The sequence below is a fragment of the Leptodactylus fuscus genome, chromosome 4 (genome assembly GCF_031893055.1).
Source record: "Leptodactylus fuscus isolate aLepFus1 chromosome 4, aLepFus1.hap2, whole genome shotgun sequence".
In the NCBI taxonomy this organism is placed as follows: domain Eukaryota; kingdom Metazoa; phylum Chordata; class Amphibia; order Anura; family Leptodactylidae; genus Leptodactylus; species Leptodactylus fuscus.
In genome coordinates this window covers 76,974,486-76,996,776 of record NC_134268.1, presented here as the reverse complement: position 1 = coordinate 76,996,776, position 22,291 = coordinate 76,974,486, and the positions used below count along the sequence as shown (strand labels likewise).

Below are 22,291 nucleotides of genomic sequence, written 5' to 3'. Positions count from 1 at the left end.
GGGATAGCAAATGTGTATGTGTATATAGTGATACAGACAATGTGATGTGTTATATAGTGGAAAGCTATATGTAAATGTGAGTGGAGTGAGGGCTACTCCTGAGGTGACAGTAAGGAGTGTGCAGGCAGGTTGAGGCAGGAAATGCCAGGCAGTGTGTGTGAGTCTATAGCTGGGGCTAGGAGTCCTGCTTTTGTGAGTCTCCTGCTAGGAAGCCATGTTGTTTAGTGGCACCAAAAGTAGCCTGTGACTCAATCCTAAGGGAAAACTATGTTTGTGGAAAATTGCACGCAAATCCGTCCAGGCGTTTTAGCGTGATTGAGGAACAAACATCCAAACACAAACTTTCACACTTATAATATTAGTAGGATTTAATTAGAACACAACGATGTCAAAGATGACTATAGACAAACATATACCCATCATACTACACCCATTACTTTCATGTCCAGTGTGCAGAAAGCGATCTGCATTTTCCCCCCTCTTCATTAAAGGCCAATAGGCAGAGCTTATCCAAGTGGATAAGACACCTGTAGCCTGTAAAATACACAACGTGACTACATGTTTACCCACCATGTGGTGACAAATGAAAGCTGAACAGTAATGGCTCCTTCTCTGGATGTCTCACCTTACAACATTTTCAGATCATCGAAAGGCTATGCTGTAATCCCAAAGCTATAACCATCTTAACACCCCATAATAAAGATATATTAGACTGCTTATGCCAAGTATTGAAACTGGCAGGTCACATAAATCAATAGAAAGACGTACCTGTCAAGAATTGGCTTCATGCATGAGGAACACGAGTGTAGTGGTAATGCTTATACCAATTCATTGTGGGAATCATCAGCAATATACCGCAATAGCTGGTAACACACTAGGAGCGCCTTGTGTATAATTTATCCAACAATTGTGGTTTTAGCTGGTGTTCCTTCTTTAATGGCATTGACCAATGACTTGGAAGTGTAGATCTGCCACTTAGCACAATAAATCTAATCAGTCTGTGTGTGGTCTCCACTTTAATTACAGTCCTTAAATGAATTACTGTTATGCGGCATAAACCAGATGTCCAGCATACGCCTCAGCAGTAATGGCTCATTTATTCTTTGGAAAATTATGATGGGTCTTTGCTGAAGCAGCTTTCACTTTTCAGCTCTGAACATCAGTGAGTTCACACTGCTTAGAGAACAAGGCGGTGTGATTTAGCTCAGATAGTACAACGTACTCCTTCATGACCACACAGTATATTGCCCCAGGTCCCACACAGTATCATGGCATTGCTCCAAGCCTAGCCAGTACTCAGCACTCTTAGGACTTCAGAAGATAACGGGAGTCTCAGACTTGCTGGCAATCCATGAGCGCTTCCGTCAACTGCAATGGAAGTATTTTTGGTTTACCAGGTGAGTGCTCTCCTACATCAGAAGAGTGGCGGCTAGCCTCAGCCACATGCTCCCTTAAAGGAGTTGGCCACTTTCAGACCAATATTGACAAACAAATGTACAATAAAATATATAGAATTTTCCAATATATAATGAAAAGAAAATAAATAGTCTTGCAACACTCCTTACATATAAAAGTTCAACTTTAATCCATTTAAAAAAAAAAAAAAAAAAGCGTACACAATAGAAAAGTGCACAGGAAACAAACAAAATAGGTACATTAAAAGCCGCTAACACGTTTCAGGAAAGACATTCCCCTTAGTCCCTGAGACGCGATAGCGGCTTTTTTTTTAACGCACCTATTTTGTTTGTTTCCTGTGCACTTTTTTCTATTGTGTGTAGTCTTTTTTTAATTCATTAAATTAAAGTTGAACTTTTATATGTAAGGAGTGTTGCAAGCCGATTTTCTCTTATTTTCATCGTACCATTGGTTAGCCCCCCCTATAGTCCGGAGGGAAGGTTTGGCACCTCGAAGATTTACATCTGATGATGTGGTAAGAAATCAGTCTATTTTTCTATGTTTTGAATTTTCCAATATACTTTCTGTATCAATTCCTCACGGTTTTCTAGATCTCTGCTTGCTGTCATCCATTCTGTTACTTCTAGAGGATAAACGCCTGACCATGGTCATGTGATTTACGGTCCATGGTCATGTGATGAGTACACAGGTGATTACCAGGCAGATGTCGGACTATTGTGCTGTGACTATAACAAGCAGCACCTGTGTGCTCATCACATGACCATGGACCGTAAATCATGACCATGGTCAGACTTATCCTCTAGAAGTAACAATCTAGAAAATCGTGAGGAATTGATACAGAAAGTATATTGTATATCTTTTTATTGTACTTTTTTTGTCAATATTGGTCTGAAAGTGGCCAATCCCTTTAATGCTCGTTCACACAGGGCAAGAAGGGGCGGATTTTGGCACTGAATCCACTTCAAAATCTGCCCCCTCACAACAGAGGTCTATGCAGACTGCTAGCGTTCTTTTTTTCTGCTAGCGGTTTGTTTCTGCCACTACACAAGTTGCAATCTTAATATACACCCAATTTTTTGGGAAACTCCTAACGTGACATGCATCTACACAGTGAACGTAGCTGTCGGTTTCCATCTTAATACACTGTGTAGCTGCAGCTGAGTGAATGGGATCTGACACTTGACTTAGCATTACTACCAAAAGGATAAACCCTATCAGTATCTTAATCCTATAACCCCTTTAACTACCTTAACTATTCCTATCACTATGAGGTCTACTCAAATTAGTCTGACATTTTAGCACCCATCCTCTGACTAGTACTGTACAATAATCTTGTTGTTTGGAGTGTTCTTGTATCTTCACACTCTTTGCCAGGAAACAGATTCATCATCTGGATCTTCCAGGCACAGCTTTACATATAGATACTACAATCACTTGAAACTCTTTGCGGTGATTTCTAGGTGACTAATTCTATGACTTCTAAAACCAGCACGTTGTTCCAGTTAGCATGTGTCATGGTAGTGGGGGGTGAAGACTGCTTAATCATCGTAATAAAAGGTCACTTTATAGAGATTTATTTTCACTTGACATTAAAAAGTTCAAGCAGGGCTGAACAACGGCAATATGGATTCTGCTGCAAACCCATGGCGAAAGTCACACGCAAACCTGCAACATAATAGGGATCTTTTAGATCTTATCTGTTCTTATTCTAACAGAAACTCATTGGAAAAAGAATCTGTACCCAAGCCCTGAGGATTGAGATGTCTCATACACCCCTCTGTTACCTAAGGTAAGTGTTATAAACACTGTATGGTTGGTGCCCTCCTTCAGTTGTATTACTGGGGTTACTGTACAGGTTAGTTTATGTGCACACTACTGTTATGTCCGTTGCGATCAGGCATAAGATGACAGCACTGAACATTAATGGCCTCAGAGTAAGGCCAGTAGCAAACGACCATGCTGTGGGTCAGTGTACTATCCATGTACTTCACAGAGAGCACAATGACCCATTCTTTTCTATGGGCCCGTATGCACAACTGAGATTTTCATAGTCCTGTGTGAGGACCAAACAGTCCAGGCCGCATCAGACTGGACAGTAATTTGGACCTCTCCTATGTTGCAGCCCGTGCTTCCATGGCTCCTATTCATATAATGAAAGGAGCCACATAAGCCCAGGCTGTGTTTTTAGATCAGCACAGTTGTCTGCAATCGGCCTAAGACACAGAACAAGCCTGTACCCCTATGTCTATTTATGCTGATGTAAACATGGCAGGCACGGTCTTCCATCTTGTTTACTCTTGTTCGGAGTACAAAAAAAAAAAAAAAAAAAAACACAATAAAGTTTGTCATGTCTGGGGTGAATGCAGATTGACACAGAGGAGGCTTCATTTCCATCATTTAATTTCAGCTCTCATTCTTTGATGGATGAGAGCAAATGACATTGAGTAATAGTGTGAATGTAGCCTTAGTACTTTCTACACCAATGTTCACAGTGGCAAAATCACTAACCCCGTTAAACTTCTGGCACCCTAAAATAAAAATCATTAATTTTTTTGCACCATACATAGACTAACAGTGGCATAATGGCAGTGAACTACAGAGATGATCACTGTGCATGAAATTTCCATGAAGCACTGACCAAAGGCAGTGAAATTTGTAATTCCTCTTTCACACAGGAAAAATGTGCAGCATCTGAAATGTAAAACAGACAGACCACAAGGAATGCTGGGAGATTTTGGCCTCCGATGCTGGCGCAAGATTATAACACAAACTAACTCAAATACTGCAATATAATTTTATGATCCTATGCCACCCAACTGCCTCTGTCTCCGCAGGACAGTCACAGACTTTGGGTGCTGTCCCAAAACAGTGAGAGGTCTGTCCCTGCTTCAAATCATCTGCGGCCTCCAGACACATATGGAGTCGAGTAGGTGAAGCAGGCAACACTCCGCCTCCTGCTCCTATTCATTCTGTCATGTCATCAGTTTTATGTCACTACATCACACCTGCTTCTCCTATACCACCACCAGCAGAGATCAGACTGAACCACTGGGGTAAACCGGACAAGGAGTGTAATATCACTTCTGAATTTTACTATGGAGGCCACAAGAAGAGGTCATTATAGAGTGGCAGGCATAAGAAGGGGGCATCATAATATGTAGGGGCCACATCGAAGGAGCAAGGTGTAATTTCAGATAGGTACGCCTTGGCACTCATGTTGCCACTATACATCAAAATATAATGGGTATGACTATTCTTAGGAAGTGAATACCCTACCTGAACAAGGTCACTAATTTTATATACATTGCATGCCATATACTGTTTTGTAATACAGCAGTCTTCATAGTGTTGCAACGAAGGTGTGACAAACACAGGAGACCACTGATACACTGTATGTATAGAAGGGGGGGGGGAACCATCACCAATGATATCTTACTGGAAGAATCACCTCCGATCCAAGAACTACCTCATTTAAGTTGAGACTCCGTACCAGAAGCTGAACAGCACTTCATCATACAAGGACTGGAGCTTTCATAGGCTGCTGTGTGTTGCTGCTGCTTTATTCAACTGTTGCCAAGTTGTTCCCGTTAGGCCGCTTACAAACGACTGTGGTGTGGGTCAGTGTGCTAGCCGTGTATTTCATGCAGTGCACACTGACCCATTATTTTCTATTGGCCCATACACACTACTGTGATTTTTATGATCCTTGTGTGAGCTGACACTCTGGGCCACATCAGATAGGACAGGTCCTATCCTATTTTGCATCCCGTGCTTCTGAGGATCCTATTCATTTAATGAAAGGAGCCGCAGAAGCATCGCCCCTGCACGGGTGGCACACAGGGAACAGCACCATGTCCCCCAATGTGCAGCCTGTGCTTTTAATTCACAGCAGGTGGTTGCAGCATGTTCATCTGCAACCGGCCTCAGACTGTGCAGCCATATACCAATTGCCTATTTGCCACAACTTATTTGGCCACCATCTTAACAAGCTGCCTCCATAATCATATATATTTTATACCACTGCTGCCGTCATCATCAGACCACATAACCGATTTTTAATGCAGATGACTATATCTATAACCATCTTTACACATACACATGTATGTATTTATACCTGTTTGGCCTTTAAACTAGGTTTTCCCCAACACTTATTTTTTTGTAATTAAGTGATTGTGGGGACCCAACTGTCTGGCCCCACCACTGATCAGAAGAACCAGGCTTCCTCAAGTCTCCTCTGTGCATGCTGCCAATTACACAGGTGACCTTGTGCTCAGTTGGGGATCCTGATAGAGGGGCCCCACAGATCACACATTTATCAGCCATTATGGAAAACCCCTTTAAGTAAACTATAAGGGCTGGTTATCAGAACTTATAGATCACACCAGATATTTTTTTTTTCTTTAACTCTGTATTGCAGAAAAGGGATAAGATGACAATACCAGGAAACAGGTTTTCTAAACGTTACCAGCACAGTGCCTTGGCTCACTGGTAATGTGGGTTCAAATCTGCCAAGGACAACATCAACAAGAATCTTGCACATTTTCCCAAGGTTGGCTTGGGCTTACTCCAGGTACTTTGCATGTCCTCACTGCCCAAAGTAGTCAAGCATTGCTTCTAGGGAAGAGTAACTCCTTTGTGAAATGCGCAATGGCACTTGTACAGTAGACATAAGGCTGTGTCAACAGGTATGAACCCTACTACCAACTGCAAAGCTACAACAATAGTTCTTTTACAAAGGGTTAAACAACCTTGACGCCAATGGAGGCATAGGAAACACTTCAGGATTTTGCCAAAAACTTAAGTGTAGATTCTATCAGCAAGTGTGGTCAAATGAACATATCACAGATATTACATGGTATGGCAAGTTCAGAACTGCTTAAGCTAAAAAGATATAACTTAGCCATGATTATTTAAGGGGTTGTCCCATCACAAGGATCCTATCTATACTGCTTGTTAATGTGGATGTAAGACTTTTCTTAAATACATTGCTTCAGCAGAACTGCTTTGTTTGGCCGCTATATTACTTTATTCATTTTTTTTTTTGACACATCCCTTGACTTATCTGGTCATAAGTCAAGTGATGTATCTGCTGCTCTGAGGGGGAGGGAGGAGGGGCTAAGTGCATGGGAGCGAGCCTGGAGGGGGGGTAGTTTACCCTTTGGAGGGAAGGGGCCGCCCATACAGACCCGGCATCCGCTGTAATAGAGAGGCGGATGCCAGGGACGGTTAGACGCCAGCACAGATGCCTGCAACATCGCTATGCTCCTGCCCTGCATGAAGCCAGCAGCGGCAGGAGCGATGCTGCTATTCCAGGGGGGGCTGTGCCGGCATCTATACTCCCCGGCATCCACCTCTCTATTACAGCGGATGCCGGGTCTGTATTGGCGGCCCCTTCCCCCCAAAGGGTAAACTAGCCCCCCCCCCCTCCAGGCTCGCTCCCGTGCACTTAGCCCCTCCTCCTTCAGCAGCAAGATGCCGCTGGCCCTGCGTGCACGCTCATAGACCAGTCTAGCCTTCACAATGCTAATACATACCCGGCATCCGCTGTAATAGAGAGGCGGATGCCGGGTCTGTATTTGCATTGTGAAGGCTAGACTGGTCTATGAGCGTGCACGCAGGGCCAGCAGCATCTCGCCACTGGCTTCGCATATGTAACCCCGCCCACCAATGACGCAACAAAGCCGGAAGAAGGAAGAATTTACAGCAACGAAGACTGGCGAGTATGCGACGTGGGAATACCCCTTTAAGACTAATCTGCAAGCAAATGCTCTAACATATTCACAGTTGCAGATATATGCAGTATTTAAAAAAAAAAAAAAAACATTTTCCACATTAGATTTTTCATTACAGAGTAATTATAGTAAACTCTGCTGCGGAATCTGTGTTAGGCCTTATTCACACGTCAGAGTTTTGATCGATTATTTGCATCAGTAATTGTAAGCCAAAACTAGGAGCAGGTGGAAGAAACAGAACAGGTGCAAACCTTTCCACTATACCTCATTTCTGCGTAGGCTCCACAAATGGTTTGGGCCCACAATAATTAGGTATTATATCAAAATTTTCAATTGAAAACCTGCCAAAATAATTGACAGATCTTGAACTTTTGAAGGCGATAAATAGAGAATCAAGCCTACCAACTCCACAGCTCTGCACTTTGCTCCTACAGTAGTATGCCGCAGATTTTCCATGTGCAAATCCAGACAGAAAACCTGTACATAATCGCCACATGTGAACATATCCTTATACTGAGGCAACGGAAAAACCATCAGCAACTTAAAACTTTCATCCCTGAGCTGCCACTCAGTGACATGTGACCACCAGTCATTTCCATGATTTATGCCAAGCGATAAATTAATCTTTACCACCTACACAAGCTTTGGGGAGCAGAGTTTAGGGGGCGCAGAGCTCTGCTTGCCAGGAATCACCATGGACCAATGTATTAATAGGAAAATGAGAATCATGGGATTAAGGTGTAACCTGCAGGTATAACTGCACTCAGTTATGGGGCCATAGCTGTTGTCCTTTAAAAGTAAGGGTTGGTTCACACTAGTGTATGTATGGCGTCTGGTTAGAGTTCGCATTGAGACCCCCCCGGACGGAATATAATCAGAATTGCAAGCGCTATTCTGTCAAAGAGCACGGACCCACATTATAGTCTACAGGGTCCGTGCAGTTTGACAGCACAGCGCTTGCATTCCGTCCAGGGGGGTCTCCATGCAGACTAACCAGAAGGAATACATACGCTAGTGTGAACCAGGGGCAAGTGAAAGATTAATTACAGGTCAATTCTCATTACTGGCCTCATTAACAGCACACCTCCACAGTCCGTAAGCCCAAGTTTATACAGTGCATTTTTGTGGGGAAAAAAAATTGCACTAAAGGTTAGGCTAAGGCCCCATATTGAGGAAACAGTTTATTTTTACCAAGGACAGCAGGGAAATAGCCAAAAAGTAGCAGTATAAGAACTTCTATATTTCCCCATTCATTTTGCAGCCATTTTTTTGAACAAAAAAAAAATAAAAAGCTGCGTTTCCACATCGTGGGAGCTTAGCCCAAGGCCCCACATTGCAGAAATTACACAGCGCTTTGTTGCTGAAGAACTACATGCGGTTTATAATTGCAGTAATGAGTAGCACATGTTACTTTGCATCTCACCTGTATACCAAGCCAGTAACCTGAAAACCTGGTTGTGTACTGGTGATTACCTTACAAGTGACATGCAGAGTAACATATCCTAGTCATGGCTGCAATTAAATACTGCATGCAGAGAGATGTTGTGTGAACCCTGCCCAATAAGTAATGGACTGAAATTCATCTGTGTTTCACATACTTATATATGTAAGCACCTGTGACCCCAGAACAAAGTGCAGTTGTAACTGCATCCAAGTACATAGTATGTCACCCCCTGAAGGTGCAACTATAAGGTGGTTAATATAATTATTAGGTGCAATAAACAGATTAAGTGCTTATGCCATGTTATACTACAAAGTACTAGGAGGAAGCAGTGTATTCAGCAGGCCACGAGTGGCATCAAACATGCTCGGTAGCACGTGTCATACTGATACATTTGGTACAATTCTTTGGGGATGAAACATTTTGTCTCCTTTGAGAAGTGTTCTTCCAGGGGCACCGTTGATAAATGAGCCTCAATGCATGTCTGTGGTTTTACAGAAGTTGTCAGGGAAACCTACATCACCTTGAGTACACAGATCTCATGTCCAAACAGTTCACAAACCAAGCTCTGCTACATTTGTACAAGCTTGTGAACGTAGCAAACATTTACTTTATATATTTTTATGGGCCAAGAAAAAAAAAAAAAAAAAAGTTAACAAGTCAGTGGCTGGCACCATTGCTGGACTTGCCAATTTGTAAGATAGTAACTGAACACTTCCAGTTCAGTTAGATGCTAGGTACCAGAATATCAGATGTCACAACTGGTCTAATGTCAAGACTTTCCAGATATACAAGGAATTGCAGGATAAGAGAGTGTAAGACGCTGGTAAATACCAGTGCGGACTGGCATTAATCACCCACATTGAGAAGAAATTTCCTGGAAACTGGCAGAAATTGGTAGGTGATGGATGTCTGGTTAGCCAGCTGAGAGCAGGGCTGATGCTATAGGTGCAGAGCAGGATGATGCAGGGAAGGGGGCACCACATGTGCATTTGTCACACCCCCTCCTCAATGCCCATACCCAGGAAAATCCACTGTAATAAACTCATGGCTGCAGCATCAAGTGCCCATTCCAGGATGCCCACCATCATCCTGAGCATCAGTCAGCCCTGGCATCTTCTAACAGGGTGCCCACATTGTGGCTTCTTCTCACCCAGCGATGTGACAGGCATTACACAGGGCAGATGTGGCTCTCCCAGCACACAGAATTAAACTTAGGCTTGTGTCACTTTTCTGCCAGCAGCAGCAGCTCCTCCCCGACTCCCAGAAAAGCTCCAGCTGCAGCCCCACACACAGCAGCTCCTGACTGGGCACTACCCAGCTGCCCCTCACGCCAGTGCAGCCATGGTGGTGCTGCTGCGTCCTTATGCAGAGGAGATGGAAGGGTCTTACCTCCCCCTGCAGTGTGTCTGCGCACACAGGCTCCTTGTCTGGGACCAGCACTCTCCTCCAGCCCTCTGTCTGCAGCCAGTCTAGCTCTCACTCTGACAGCCGGAGAGAGGAGACAAGTTCTAGAGGGAGGTGTGAGGGGGGAAGGGAAAGGCTTCCTGCCCAACCCTGGCCCTCTTATTTACAGGCTACACTGACACCTGCTGGCTGGATGTGTAACTGCAGCGCTGCACTAGTTCCCCCTTGTCAGTATGGAGGTCTGCCCCTTCTGCCTCTGATCCCAATGGCTCCAGCCCTATTGATTCTAATTGGAACTGCATTAATATAAGAATACTTTACTGTAGAAATAAAGACTATTACAAGTCATAGTTGAAGGGGCGCTTTACTAGGCTAAGCTGATACACTGCCCAAAGCAAGGCATAAGGGGTACAGAGATTTAAGGAACAGCACATTAGTGTGTGCATTGTGCCCTAAGTCCTCAATTATCAGGACTGGCATTCAGAGAAGTGCAGCACTGGCCATAAAGGCCGGCTATAGGGAGGGTAGTCCAAAGTCACTAAAGATGTAAGAGCAGTGAGGTCTACCAAGTGTCCGTCTTTTGGAGGGACCATCCGTATTTTCAACACAAGTCACGGTGTAAATTTTTGCTCCCTTAGGCCTAGTTCACATGAGGCAAGGGGGGCGTATTTTGGCCCTGATTTTGACATAGGAAGCCGTATCAGAATAGGATCAAAATACACCTGTCGCGACTATCGTGGCTTCCGATAGTTGTGGCTCCAGATTAGGCCCAGACAGGGGCGTAACTACCGTGGTAGCAGCAGTAGCAGCTGCCACAGGGCCCGGGCCATTAGGGGGCCCGGTGACAGCCGCTACCGCTGCGGGTTTTTTTTTTTTTTAAAGTCCGTTACGGGCCCCATTCACTTGCCGATCCTGGCTGGGCCGGGATCGGCAAGTGACACTGCGGGGCCCACAGAGGCTATCATTATACTCGGGGGTCTTTGCAGACCCCCGAGTATAATGATCGGCGCACCGGGAGGGGTAAGGTAACATAAAAAACAGTGTTACTTACCTCTCCGCGATCCTGCCAGGCCTCCGTCATTCGTGTCTGACGTCACATGACCCAGGCCAGCTTCCCGGGTCATGTGACGTCTGACGTCATTAAAGCTGGACAAGAGCGGACAGGACAGCCGACAGGAACAGGTAAGCAACTGTCTCTGTTCTTTTAATGGTTTTAATCCCCCGGGTCTCCTATTATTATACTCTGGGGTCTTTTCAGACCCCAGAGTATAATAAATGTTTATAGGTGTCCACAGTGGGACATATGGGGACACTATGGGGGATAATACTGTGTGTGCAGGGGCACTATAGGGGTTAATACTGTGTGTACATTGGACACTATAGGGGTTAATAATACTGTGTGCATTGGACACTATAGGGGTTAATAATACTGTGTGCATTGGACACTATAGGGGTTAATACTGTGTGTGCATTGGACACTATAGGGATTAATACTGTGTGTGCATTGGACACTATAGGGGTTAATAATACTGTGTGTGCATTGGACACTATAGGGGTTAATAATACTGTGTGTGCAGGGGACACTAGGGGTAAATACTGTGTGTGCAGGGGACACTATGGGGGATAATACTGTGTGCATTGGACACTATAGGGGTTAATACTGTGTGCATTGGACACTATAGGGGTTAATACTGTGTGTGCAGGGGACACTATTGGGGATAATACTGTGTGCAGGGCTTACTAAGGGACATAATAGAGTGCGGAGGAGGGGGTCAGTCGAGGTCTTCGGCATCGGTTTGGGGAGGGGGGGCCCCATGTCAAAAGTTCGCCACGGGGCCCCGCCATTCCTAGTTACGCCACTGGGCCCAGACTTCCAGTAATCAGAAAGAGATGGAATAATATGTCATAATATACTATTATGGGATCTCCCTATAAATGATACAATGGGATATACAGTATAATACTGTATGCATGAGTTACAGTCTGTGCTAATGGTGGGCAAGTATTTATTATCCTCCTATTAAATGCGTAAATCATCATTGGAATATGTTGTCTTTTCACTGACTATCAACATATTTAGTAACCTTCTGCAAACATTTAATTGACTTTGTTCCCTTTTAACTGCCTATCATGTAGACATTGCCTCCTATTGTGTTTGCTGGCTGTTCCACCCTATAAAAGATCATGTGATGTCATGAATGGTAGTCTATTTCCTGGAATTTGATGATATCTTATGTCATCTGTCTGCAGCACAATGAGTAAGCCTCTGTCTGTATGTTACAATAATATTCATATTTCTACATGTCTGGAAGTAGAGAAATTTTTCAAGCATTTCTGGTTAGAATGAGACACAGTATACATCACTCTTTATGCTATAGGGCGTGCAATTCCAGGAGATCCTAAAGCAGCTGTCTGCCGCTCTGCCTTGTATGAGCAGCAGCTTTAATGGCAATCATTATATTTTAAAGGGGTATTCCCATGTATATAATCATATCTATATTTATAGATAATTAAAAGTTAGACCTTTTTGCAAATATACATAGTTAAAAATTCTGTAGAGTTTTAAACATTTTCTCTAACTATCTTAGTGTTGACAGTTTGGTGTCTTGATCGGTTGCCAATGTATATGACCATGAATGCAGAAACTTTCTGTGGTCTGGGATTTGTCAGGAACACAGCCATGATTTTCTTATTGTAGCCGGGTCATCAGGCAGGGACACTACGTGTATGAGAAGATGTCCCAGCCACAATAAGGAACTCATGGTGGATTTTCTGACCTTAGAAAAGTTCAACATTCATGGTCGTATCCACTGGCAACCGATCAGACAACAACTTGTGAACACAAGATATTTAGAGAAAATCTTTAAAACTCTGCAAAATGTTTAATTACTTATATATGCAAAAATGTTTCACTTTTAACGATCTACAAATTTAAAAATGGTTATGTACATGGGAATACCCCTTTAACTTCTATTTAATGGGCGGCAGAAGAGGTGCTTGATGGCCCCTTCAATCTTTGGACTCTGTTACGGCTTACCTTTCATGTTAGAACTGTCTTTTTAGGTTTTAACCCAATGTATGCACTTCAGAAAATAATGTGCAGTATCATATGTACAATAATAGTAGTGCACTTTTATGTACAGCGCCACACATCCCATGAGGCGACCTGAAGCGACCGCTTCAGGCGGCGCTATGCCAGGGCCCCAGGGAGGGCGGCATTTTTGCTTACCTAAGCCAGTCCAGGACAAGCTGTCCTAGACTGGCTTAGCACCGAGCGGTGGATTGGGGAGGCCACTGGAGCAGCGCTGCTGCAGCAGCCTCCCCTCACACTCAGGCAGAGAGCAAGTCCTCTCCGTGCCTGCTCTCTGCCTGCGAATGGCGCTAAGCCCTGCCCCCTTCAATAAGCCCCCTCCGCTCGGGGGGGGGTGTGGCTTTCTGTCGTTCGCCTCGGGCGGCGAAAGGGGCAGGTTCACCCCTGTCTATGTATATATTACATTTTCACATCTCCAATTCATTCTAGCCATTCCTCTCCTTGCTACTCCTCCACCCAGTTGCTGCTTTAACCATGTGAACTGGGCTCTATAATAGTGGGCCAATACACACTTTATTACGCTCCCCAGAGACCACAAACAGTAGTTATGCCAAAGAAAAAAATAATCGTACTTACCAACACCCATTCCCCCTACGCCCACCAGCAGCACAAGATGGGGTATTCCTGCCCCTGTGTACTGTTAGGACAGGTGGAATGTTTAATAGGCTAACAAACTCCCCCCCCCCCATAAAAGGCCAGAGAGACCTACCCCTCCCCGTGTTTTTTTCTGTCCTGTGACCAGGACAGGTGTGTGTGTGTGGGGGGAGGTCTCTCCTCTCCCCTCTTGAATTTTCACTTACCTGTTCTCCACTCCTCCGATTACCATCCTGGGGGGGTGGGGGACTTCTCTCCTCCAGCCGCGCTCCTCGTTCTCCAGAGGCATCTCCGACCTCCTTTGTGTTCCGGCCCGCGGGGGGAACCCTTTTTCTTCTGCAGCAGTTCACATTCGGGGTCAACTGAACATTAGAGATGAGCGAGTAGTATTTGATCGAGTAGGTATTCGATCGAATACTACGGTATTCGAAATACTCATACTCGATCGAATACTACTCGCTATTCGAATGGAAAAATTCGATGCAGAACCAGCGTTGATTGGCCGAATGCTATACAGTCGGCCAATCAACGCTGGTTCTTCTCCTACCTTTAGAAGTCTTCTCCGTGCAGCGTCCCCGTGGCGTCTTCCAGTTCTGAATTCACTCTGCCAGGCATCTGCTGACTGTAAGCGGCCATTTTCTTGTAGTGCGGACAAGTCGGCTCTGCCCAGGCAGATTGAATTCAGAGCCGGAAGACGCCGCGGGAACGCTGCACAGAGAAGACTTCTCGGAGAATCCAGCCCGACCCTCACTAGTGGACTTGGTAAGTTCTATTTGATCGAATGTTGCCTACCCCTGAAACGAGCATTTTTCCCCCATAGAGTATAATAGGATTCGATATTCGATTCAAGCAGTCAAATATTGCGGGGCTACTCAAAACGAATATCGAACATTTTACTGTTCGCTCATCTCTACTGAACATCCTTGCAGACCAGCTAAGCAGGGGCTTAGTAACATCAGGAGAATGGTCCCTGAATCCAGACATCTTTCAGCATCTTACCAGGATATGGGGTCTCCCCGAGGTGGACCTGATGGCCAACCAGTACAATGCCAAGGTAAAGAGGTTTTGCTCCCTTTACCGGGAAGACAATCCTTTGGCGATCAATGCCCTGTCAATACCGTGGAGGTTCAACCTAGCTTACGTGTTTCCTCTGGTTCCAATGATTCCGAAGGTATTGCGAAACTCAGGCAGGACCAGACTTTGGCAATCATGATCATGCCGTTCTGGCTGAAAAGGGCATGGTTTACCCACCTCATGTTAATGAGTCGAGGGACCTAATGGAGGCTTCCACAAGTCTAAAACCTGGTAACTCTAAACTCACAGCTGTGCCAGGACCTGGACAGGTTCAATCTCACTGTCCAAAGGACATTGGACCATTCTAGAGCGGACTCTACCAATCAGAGCTATCAGAGAATCTCTTGAATTTTTCAGGATTGGTGCACTGAAAGACAGTTTAACATCTCTGCCACCAAATCTGTTTTGGAATTTCTACAGAGTAGCCTGGACAAGGGTTTGACTCCAGCTACCCTAAAAGTTCATATTTCAGAACTGTCCACTCTATTTGGGGACTCTGTTATCCCAAGATCCTCTAATAAAGCAATTTCTTAAAAGGGCTTCTAGGCTCCGTCCTCCCATACAGCCCCCGGTTCCACAGTGGGACTTACAGGGGTTATGTTCCCCACCCTTTGAACCTTTAACTGAGGTGGATCTGAAATACCTCTCATATAAGGTGACCTTTTTACTGGCTATCACGTCTGCCAAAAGGGTAGGGGAACTTCAGGTCCTAGCGGCCTCCGAACCGTACATTACCTTTTTTTCCGACAGAGTGCAACTTAGGTTTGTCGGGGGGGGGGTTGCCCAAGGTCCCTACAGTTGGGAATATAAATCAAGTCATATCCTTACCAATGTTTTTTCCTCTCCCTCCTCTGAGTAGGAGGAGAGGATGCATAAGCTTGACTTAGTCAGAGCATTGCGAATTTATTTAGACCGGACAAGCTCCTTTCGCAAATCAGAGAATCTGCTCATCAATTTCTTTGGCCATAACAAGGGTGTCAAAGCCTCCAAGACTACATTGTCCAGATGGATCCGGGAAACCATTGCCTGTTCTCTTCAAGCTCAGGATTTACCAGTTCCGGGATTTTTGCATGCCCATGCAACTAGAGCAGTGGCGATCTCCTGGGCGGAGAGACAAGCCCTCTCTGTGGATCAAATATGTTCAGCTGCTTCCTGGAGCTCCCATTTGACTTTCGCAAGGCACTATAAATTGGATTGGCGCAGCTCCGAAGCCTGCCAAGACCTCCCTCCCTAGATGGGATACTTACTTTTTAATTCTCCATCTTGTGCTGCTGTTGGGCATAGGGGGAATGGAAGATTATGTAGATAATCTATTTTCCCTTAGCCCAAACATCAGCACATGCTTCCCTCCCAATGTTTATGATAATTTTTGTATTATTATTAGCTGTTTATTTTATACTTGTTGACTAACACGGGGAGGGGGAGGTCTCTCTGGCCTTTTATAGGGGTGGAAACGTTTGTTAGCCTATTAAACTTTCCACCTGTCCTAACAGTACACAGGGGCAGGAATACCCCATCTTGTGCTGCTGTTTGGGCTAAGGGAAAACAGATTATCTACATAATCTTCCATTCCCACAGAGATCTCTATAACTCTCCTCCTCTTGTCTCTGGCTCAATGTAGCGGGCTTGTACAGAATTGCAGACATCACTAGCAGCAACCTAAATGGTTGAGCAGGAAGCCCAAGGCTTCCTGCTTTACCACTGCAATCAACTGTATCTGCATCCTGAGGACAAAGAGTTGAATGAAGATATACAGCCAGCTTCTCAACAAAGTGTCGCAAGATGCCTGACCGGCTTCCACTGCACCCTGGTTGGGAATCGCTGGTCTACAGGATCACAACTGGCAAACTCTAGTCGTACTGCCTTCATGTAAAAAGGGAGAATACAGACCCAAAGCTCCTTGCCACTACTACTCGGGGTACAGTCTATACCCAATAATGAACACACTATTTTACCTACTTACACAGTGCTCACTTATTTCATAGCACTTTACAGATATTATTATCACTCACTGTAAATTTCCTATCTGTATATTTTTGGAGTGTGGGAAAAACCCCACATAAACATGGACAGAATTTGAAAACTCCATGAAGAGTGTATTGAAGTTGTCTTTTGGTTTTGAACCTGAGGCAACAGTGCTAACCACTGAGCCACTGTGCTACCCACTAACTCACGCTTGGGTAAATCACCTCAAACCTCACTCGCCAATTAGAGCTGACCTATCTAACTACACCCACCCTTTCATAGCCCAGAAACTTTTCTACAACTGGCTGTCCTGGGTGATCGGACTTAGCACAAACGTCTCCCGACCTAGTTAAACAAAGTGCAGTTCTTATGTCTGCTACAGTAAGCAGAGGAGCTACTCACAAGTGACACTGCCATTTTACCTCAGTCACCACTAATCCCATCACACCACAAGTCAGCATTTTTTCCGGATTTCAGTCTTACAGACCTGGACACACAGTACCTTCTACATTTGCCCCTTACAAACACAACTCCCTTCTTTAGTATAATGTTAGAAAAAGCATCCATTGACATGTCAAGCATATCACTCCCAGTACAAGCATTGCTCAAGCCACGTTCCATACTATAAGCAGTACTCAGACTCTCTACCAGCTGCACTCTCATGCATTGCGCTGAGCTATCGTTGTGCTCGCCATTCTCTCCCACAGAAAAGTAATCGCCAGCTAGGCACACCTATATCACTAGTACATATTGGTCCTACATATAGGAAATGCCTACCAAGTCCTGTCAATAGTATGTAGCCTGGCCCCTGGACAGAACAGAGACCTAATGTGCCTTGTGCTTTACAGCACTCTCATACACAAACTACAACAAGATACAAGATACAAATGAGCTTTATTAGCGTTACCAAAGAATTAAACATTTGGTGTTGCCAAAGCAAAGAGGAGGTTGGGGGTGGTGGAGAGGGGTGGGTACAGGGTTCATGAGTTGGGGGTTTGAGTGTCCTTAGGGTCTCGTCGTTCTTGTTTGGGGCGTGGGGGTATCGGTGGGTATAGGGTAGACAGGTGATGGGGTGGGCTTAGTGGTCTTTTGGGTGGTGGGTGGGGGGTTTGATAGTCCATTCGTCTCATCTTCCTCTTGTTTGGTGGCAGCTGGACACATATTGGGCAGCGATCTTCACAGTGGTCTCCTCCTCTCCCAATAGGATGTAGAGTTTCCTCTTCTCGTCTGCAGATGTAAAGTCTGGGATGTGGGCAGAGAGTTTCTTGGAGTTATATATTTCGTTTCTCCATTCTTCGATGTGCTGCTCTCTGTTTGCCTCTGTGGTCGCCTTTTTTTCAGCCTTGGTCGTCATCTGTTGGTGTTTTTGGTTTGGTGGTTGGCTGTTGTTTGGTTGGGGAGTGTCGGGTTTGATCAGGTCTCTGTGGCTTAGCCATGCTTGGTGGTGGTAGGAGTCAGGGTTGCTCCCCTGAATGTGCGCCTGGAAAGCTAGCGCCCTTTTCTGTATGGTGAGCCATAGGGGGAGTATGCCTAGCTCTGCCCTGCAGGCCATGTTGGAGGTGTTGCGATGGACATGGAGCAGGTATTTGCACAACTCCAGGTGGAAGGTTTCTGTTGGACTAGAGTCCCACTTTGACTGGTCTGGGTAGGTGGCTGGGCCCCAAACCTCACTGCCATAGAGAAGGATCGGAGCGATGACTGCGTTAAATATCTTTAGCCAGACCCTCACCGGTGGTTTGAGGTGATACAGTTGTCTTCTGATGGTGTAGAACGTTCTGTAGGCTTTTACTTTCAGGGTATCTATTGCTGTTTTAAGGCTTCCTGATTGGCTGAGCTCCAGCCCCAGGTAGGTGTAGCTGTTGATTTTCTCCATGTGGAGCTGTTCAGTGTGAATTGTCGGATGGGGGCTTTGTTGTGGCCCTTCTTCTGGAATACTATGAATTTCGCCTTCTTGTGATTGATGGGTAGAGCCCATGTTGTGCTGAATTTTTCCAGCACTGACAGGCCTTCTTGGAGGTCTTTCTCGTTGGGGGACAGGAGTAGGAGGTCGTCGGCATACAGCAGGAACTTCACCTTACGGTCGTTCAGGGTAATGCTTGCTGTTGGTGAGGCCTCCAGAGCTGTAGCCAGTTCATTGATGCAGATGTTGAAGAGCATTGGGCTCAGGCTACAGCCTTGTCTGACCCCTTGGGCCTGTTGGAATTATGCTGTCCTTTTCCCGTTCACCTTCACACTGCATTGGTTTATGGTGTAGGAGCTCTTGATGACATCATACATTCTTCCTCCTATTCCACTCTCTAGGACTTTTAGGAGCAGGCCTGTGTGCCATACTGAGTCGAATGCCTTCTTAAAGTCCACGAAGCAGGCAAATATCTTGCCTCTTTTGGTGTTGTGGACGTGGGTCTTGATGAGGCTGTGCAGGGTTTAGATATGGTCTGCGGTGCGGTGGTTTGGCATGAACCCTGCTTGGCTCTTGCTGAGGACCCCGTGTTGTGTGAGGAAGGTGGGGATTCTGTGGTTGATGATGCTGTCGAACAGTTTCCCCAGCGTGCTGCTGACGCAGATCCCTCTGTAGTTGTTGGGGTCGTATTGATCTCCATTCTTGTAGATGGGGGTTATGAGGCCTATGTTCCAGTCTTGGGGGAAGTGTCCTTCGTTGAGGATGAGGGTGAAAAGCTTTGCCAGTACCGCGTGTATTGCTGGAGAGCTGTATTTGATCATCTCTGGTAGGATGCCATCAGGGCCACTGGCTTTTTTGCCTTTCAGCAGGGCAGTTCTTTCTTGTATATATTTTATGGTGATTGGTGAGTCCAGAGGGTTCTGGAAGTCTTTGATGACTTTCTCCATATCCCTCATTTTGGTGGTTATCTGTTGCTGTTCTGGGGTTAGGACTTCTTCTGGGATGTTTTTGTAGAGGTCTCTGAAGTAATTGAGCCAGATATTGCCATTTTGGATATGGAGGGAGTTTTTCTTGGGCTTTGTGCCCATATGGTGCCAGGTCTCCCAGAATGAGCTGTCCTGGAGGGAGTCCTCTAGTTGCTCTATTTTGTGGGAGAGGTACCTCTGTTTCTTCTCTCTGAGGGTGCCTTTGTATTGCTTGCGCAGATTGTCGTAGGCTTCCCTCGCATCCTGATAGGTGTTTGTATGGAAGTTTGTGAGCAGTGTCTTGATTTTGGGTCAGTTGGTTGCACTGGTATATTCCATGGCCTAGTGGTTGGCCCATTTGAAATGTCTTGGTAGGTTGTAGAGGCCGGTTTGTTGGGGCTCCTTTGCGGGGTTTTGTTCGTGTGTCCCATGTAGAGTAGGATCTGGTTGTGGTCTGATAGGTGAGAGTCGGGGGCGATTGTGAAGTCTTCAATGTCTGACGGCTCTGCGTCTGTAATAGCGTAGTCCACCACGCTGTTGCCCACTTGGGAGTTTAGTGTGAAGCATCCTATGGAATCGAACTAACTCTGCCTTCTGTTGTCAGGGCTTATATAGCCTCCCTTATCAGGAGCAGACAGTGAGAAGGCTAAAATAACCCATCCCAATACACTTTCAACTCATAGCAAAGCACAGACCAGTCACAACAAAGTAGAACCTCTGTGTTACTCCCTACTGGCACATCAATCATCTTGTCATTAGATGGCAGAGAAGTAATACTATAGTCATATATACAATAACGTACAAAACTTGCTAACTTACAAAACTAGCAAAACTTATATTTAACATGAATACAAAGCATAAAACATGAGGGACAGCATGTCAATATGAGTAGTGACTAATCTCTGTCTCTAACATGGTTCTATTTGAGGCTGTAAGAATTAGGTTACACCTACAGTAAATGCTTTCACCACGTTACAGAACTATTAACAATTATGTAAAGGACATCCACAACTTGTCCCATCTATACATACATGACCTAACCTCATATTACATACCCACACCTTATGTCCGCTCAAGACCTCTTTCTCTGCTTTTCACATATTCATCTCCAAGATCTCCCTTGTGCATTCCTCATACTTTGGAACTCATTACCCCAACACATCAGTTGAAACCAGTAAGAAAATGTCACAATTGCATTTTTTCCAATTTCACCCATTATTACAACTTCCTAGCACATTGCACAGAATAGTAAATGATACTGTTATGAAGTACAGCTTGTCCCACAAATAAATAACCCTTCATTCGCCTCAGTGAATGGAAAAAAGTTATGCCTTACAGAAGGCAGAGGGAAAAAAAATGATAAATGGCTGTTGTGGGAAGGGGTTAAGAGGCACAAGGATCTTAATGAATAAGGTGCAAATTACTCCAGCATGTAATACTCAGGACCGCTTTAACCTTTAGGATCAATGATGCACTAGCATCGGGCCCTATGGTAGTGGGAGTCCCTTTTGGACAGCAGAGCAGTCTTGCATTTGCTGTCCCGCAGTCCAGGGTAGTCGGTCCTTGCTGCACCAACACATCAGCTTCCAGAGGACACCAATGAGTTATAGCCAGTAATGAAGTAGGGAGCTGTCCATTCTATGCTTCACCACACGGCTGCTGTCTTTGCTACAGGTGTCCTGGCAGCAGGAGGCGTGATGTAGTTATGTGACTTACATCGCGCCTGTTACGCCTTAAAGACTCTGGGACCAGAGAGGAGAGAACCGGGGAACAGGGAAAAGTGAGTTGTCACGGGATGGTTAGAGTCCATACTATAGGCAATGTGTAATATATATTTCATGTGGAATGTATTCTCTAACCTGTTATATACATCAATGTGTAGTTGGCTGATTAGGGTCTAGTGTGTTAGCACATTGTATGCAAATACCTCTAACTAGTGAGGACAATGGGTGGAGATAATCTGATCAGTGTCTCCAAGAAGATGTTGGATGGTGCATTGTCCATAGTAGACAGGGAGTCTGCTCTCCTTGGTATAGGTGAGGGGGGAAGGATCTGTGACTCAGCCCTTCCCACCCACAGATATAGGTGTAACAGTCTTAGTATATAGTTGTAGCTAGCAGTTAGTATGTGTTAGCCGGCCTGTGCACAGCTCTGCAGAGAGCCAGGATTTAGTTACAGGACCAAGGAACCAAAGTTATCATTGGATTGTGACTTCTGTGGACTTATTGTTGTTACAGTTGATGTGACCACCGCCGGCTACTAACTTTGTGGATTACAATAAATTGCTGTTGTCTCCCGACCTCTTGCGTCCGTGTTGATTCAAGATATCCTCCGGAGGAAGGACGTATACCTTTGCTCCGTGACATGAGTATTAAGGTTTGTTTTTCTCTTTGATATATACAGTTGTGAACATGGACATGCAACTGTGGGGGCAACCTGTGTGTTGAGGGAACATGATACTGTTGGAGCAACCTGAGGGGTGGGGGACATGAAAATGTGGGGCCAACCTGTGGGTGAAAAAGGACACTGAGTGAGCAACTTGATGGGGATATGAAACTGTGGGTGAAACCTGGGGGTAACATGACACTGTAGGGGCAACCTGGGGGGAAAATTACATTATGGGGGCAACATGAGGGGTGGTGGGACATGATACTGTGGGAGTAAACTAGGGAGGACATGACAATATTGGGGGCAACCTGATGGGGA

General features: G+C 45.2%; 1 protein-coding gene across 2 annotated transcripts in view; it reads right to left on the bottom strand.

The window, feature by feature from the left end:
* Positions 1 to 10,100, bottom strand: part of LDLRAD4 (low density lipoprotein receptor class A domain containing 4) — a 191,144-nt gene extending 181,044 nt beyond the window's left edge. Inside the window, exon 1 of one of the 2 annotated variants that reach the window (XM_075270710.1) lies at positions 9,982 to 10,100. The gene's annotated coding sequence lies outside the window, so the exon portion shown is untranslated. The remainder of the gene's footprint in view (positions 1 to 9,981) is intronic. The other variant, XM_075270711.1, reaches the window with a different exon arrangement.
* Positions 10,101 to 22,291: the final 12,191 nt, after the last annotated feature.